Raw genomic sequence first — 3,647 nt, forward strand, 5'->3', positions numbered from 1 at the left:
CCGGCCATGCGGCTGGAGAAATAAACATCTCTGAAACATCTAGCAAGAATCTGTCTGTCCATATATATTTCCTTTCCACGGGACTCCTGGTTTGATATATGCGTGTTGCAGTATCCCCACTGCAACAAGTTGGTCTGACCCCAAGTACCTGACTGGGAATAAAGCAGCTCCCATGCAAATAAGAAGTTGACTGTTGTTTCATCAAGTGATTGCCAAGGGTGTTGGACATCTTACTTATTTCTGCTCCTTCTGCTGAGGTTAAATAGCTGGTAATACTTCAGTTCTTAAATCTAGTAATACTTTGTAGCTATGATTTTTCCCTGAAGCCCTGTTTCAGAAACTCTCTCTGTTTATGTAATTTGGAAATCCTAACAGAGCAGTGTAAGTCTAGTAAGGAACCAAATTTAGCACTGGAAACCTTTTATTTATTATCAGTAGGGACACAGGACAAAAGAGATGAAACGTTCCCAAGCTATTCAGTGAGGATCTAGCACAGATACTTTGGGATTCCAAGCTTGCAGATTTTATGATTTGTAGGATGAAATGTAATCTGGTATTTTAAAATGTAAATTAAAACATTTTTCCTTAGCCCTCAAGATTATGAAGAATGCATCTCAGCCAAGTATGAATGCCTGAAAGAAGTGATGTCTTACTCAGTCTGCAGACAAGCAAAACAAGTAAGGTAAGAAAAGGTGAGAAGACTCTCACTATTCTAAACCCATTTTTAATTCTGAAACTTGAGTTAATCAAAACTGTCAACTCTTCACCTTGTTGATCACAGTAGCATTTGATTTCATCTCACTGTTGAAAAATTACTCTTACTATCTGACAACCCTGAAGGTTTTCAAACTGAATTTATTGTTGATCCAAAACATTTTTTGCATACTGAAAATTCAGAGAAAGAAAAATTCAGCATTCAAATAAAAAACATACGGGTTGCAATACTATCACATATATTTTCATACATAATTCTCAAAATTCCTCATTTTTCATTTTAAAGAAGGAAGGCCTTGTTAATTGGTGTCAGAACACAGTAGAAAATTATGAGGGGGATTAAAACCCTTGGCTGAAATCAGATTTGTATGACCTGTGTTTTAGAAACTTTATTTGCTTGAGCCGTTGCAGCCTGAAAGAAACAAGTATCTTTCTTGAAAACATGATGATGAGATCCCAGATAATCAGTAACCTAGGGCATACTCCTACCGATGCAGAAAATGCAGTCAGAAAAGCTTTCCTTGGATAATAAAAACATGAAATGAATCTTAACATCCAGTCATTAGCATTCAAAGACCTATTCAGTCACAGAAATGTCTTTTTGCTCTTTTCCCCTCAGTGCTACATTTATTAGGAGGTAAGAATGTGATGCAGAAGCCAGAACCTGAAGGTGTTTAGCGTGCTGTGATTCAGCTGCCTGGCAAAAGATCTTACTTTGGCAGTCCCCAGACTGATCTTGTGAAGTATTCCTCAGGGAGGGAGATTTCTTTCCAGAACTGTCCTCCTTTGGTGTGGCCATCTGTCTCTATATAGTAATTTGGGCAAAAATAGAAATTACAAACAGAAAATTGCTCTGTTGCCAGCTTAGCTGCAGAATGCACACTGAAGCTTTACTCACTCAGGAGGGTTTAGTGCCAGGGTTCTTTGCTGGGGATAAAACACTGTATCATATTTTCCTTTCCTGTTGGTGTTGGATTAAAAACTAAATCCTGCTCATTTTACTTTCAGAAGTAGTCCCAGAGGATTTTGGTAGGATTAATTGCCTATGAAAAGCAAGTGGGATTTGGCATTCTGCGTACATTGAAAATTAAACAGAGGTAAATATTATCAAAAGTTTTAACTTACTGATGTTATTTCAGCTTTTTTTGTCATCTGAACCTTTTCTGCTGAATACTTGAAGATGTTCATGGAACTTCAGAAAAGTCACGTCTCTGAAAGGAAAAGGGAAGAAATCTGTGTCTATGTAGGACTCAACTCATCAAAGACTTGAATTTGCTGCTCAAGTCCCTCTCCTTTCCTGAGGTTAGGCACATATGTAGGTGCATTGTTGAATTTGGGACTTAATGAAGAACTCCATTCTCTTTTTTCAATCACATGCACATTTATCTTTTTCTGTAGTTTTTCCTCTATAGTATTCTAAGGCTTCTGCTGGGGAGATGATGCAAAATACCTTTATGATACATTGGGAATAGTGCCCTGAAACGACATATTCTACGGATTTAGAGTTTGCAGAACAAATTTTAGTTCTGTGGGTAGTGTGGGTGGATGCAGGGATGAAGAGCTCTAGAAAGTAAAAGTCAATACCTGATAAACTTGGAAAGGTACAGCTTCAACTGTCCTAGATTTTTTGTGATGGGGAGGTGGAAGAAGTTCTGTCAAAACAGACCTAAACAATTTTTTTAACCATCTAATATTTTGTAATCTGTTCTGTGTGGGTCTTCAGTGAGATTATTTCACCTGCCTCAGTCTTTGAGCTTTTTGATGTTACCCCAGTGCCCTGGGAGCACAGAGCACACGTGGACAGGGAGATCAGTTAAGAGACAAATCCTTCAGAGTGCATGGCCCTAAAGTACTTTAGGGACACCATCAGTTTTGAGAAACTAATTTCAAGATCCAGAAGATCAGCAGTAATCTTGGATGGAGCCAGTGGGCCTGTGTGAAGGAGTGGGGAGGAAACACTGTTTGATACCTTTAGCTGCAAGGTTTCTGTGTAATGAGGGTTCCTTGTTGCTGCTATTTTTCTGTCTTGAAATTAGAGCTAAATATTTCACAAGGATAACATCCAGTCTGTCTCGAATCAGTTGTGCCTTGGGCTAGAAAGAAGCAAACTGTATCTGAGGCCATCCTTCATTCAAGGGAGCCCTTGCCTGCAACAGCTTTTGTGCAAGTTGTGTAACAGCTTGAGCAACAGCTTTCAATAAATAAGAAGTTTCCCTTGTACTTTCTGCTGCCCTGCAGCTGTTTGCTCCATCCGTCACCCCTGTCCTTCACAGTTTCCCCAGCAGGTCGCTCCAGACCTGCCCTCTGTCTCCTTGCATGGTGGAGTCGGATCCTTTCCTAGTCCACAGGTGCTATTGTGATAAAAAATCTTGGGAAAGAGTAACATGGGATCAGTACTTCAGCTGCATTTTGAAAGCTCCATATAAAATGAGTTCAAGTGAAATACAAGTCCATGGCTCTCGACCTGAATTTTTTATTCCAAGGAAACATATTAACTTCCTGAATAAACGAAAATTATCTAAAATGGCATGACGTGGCTTTCCCTTGGGACGAGGACACAGTGCTCTACTTGTCTGTATCTCTACATTTGCCATCTTTCTCAGTTACCTCATGTATAGCCCAGAAGATTTTATGGGAGCATAGGTCATAAATCCTAGATGATAACTTTTTTACTGCAGTTGCATGATCTGGATGATTTAGTGCCACTCTCAGATGGTGACAGACAGCAGAACAAACACCAGAGCTGGATGTGAAATAATCACTATGGTGCTCTTTGCTTCTAATTCCAGGCAGGGAGATGTGATAAATGGTGTGAGTGCTGAAATAGGTAATGCACTTTTAGTGTTTTCTATGGGAATCCCTCACACTGTGTTTAGGTACTTGTCCATCATGTGGTATACCGGTTGGTTATCAAAAAATTCAAGAACCAAAGG

At 39.5% G+C, this 3,647-nt stretch overlaps 1 long non-coding RNA gene across 2 annotated transcripts; it reads left to right on the forward strand.

The window, feature by feature from the left end:
• Positions 1-71: 71 nt before the first annotated feature.
• LOC108448718 lies at positions 72-2,267 on the forward strand. Of its 2 annotated transcripts, none has more exons than XR_001864703.1 (3): positions 72-269; positions 590-682; positions 1,854-2,267. It is a non-coding gene; the product is annotated as an uncharacterized LOC108448718 (long non-coding RNA). The 2 variants fall into 2 exon arrangements; XR_001864702.1 differs by lacking the exon at positions 1,854-2,267 and adding an exon at positions 1,723-1,807.
• Positions 2,268-3,647: the final 1,380 nt, after the last annotated feature.

Source organism: Corvus brachyrhynchos, unplaced genomic scaffold (genome assembly GCF_000691975.1).
Source record: "Corvus brachyrhynchos isolate BGI_N302 unplaced genomic scaffold, ASM69197v1 scaffold97, whole genome shotgun sequence".
Lineage (NCBI taxonomy): Eukaryota > Metazoa > Chordata > Aves > Passeriformes > Corvidae > Corvus > Corvus brachyrhynchos.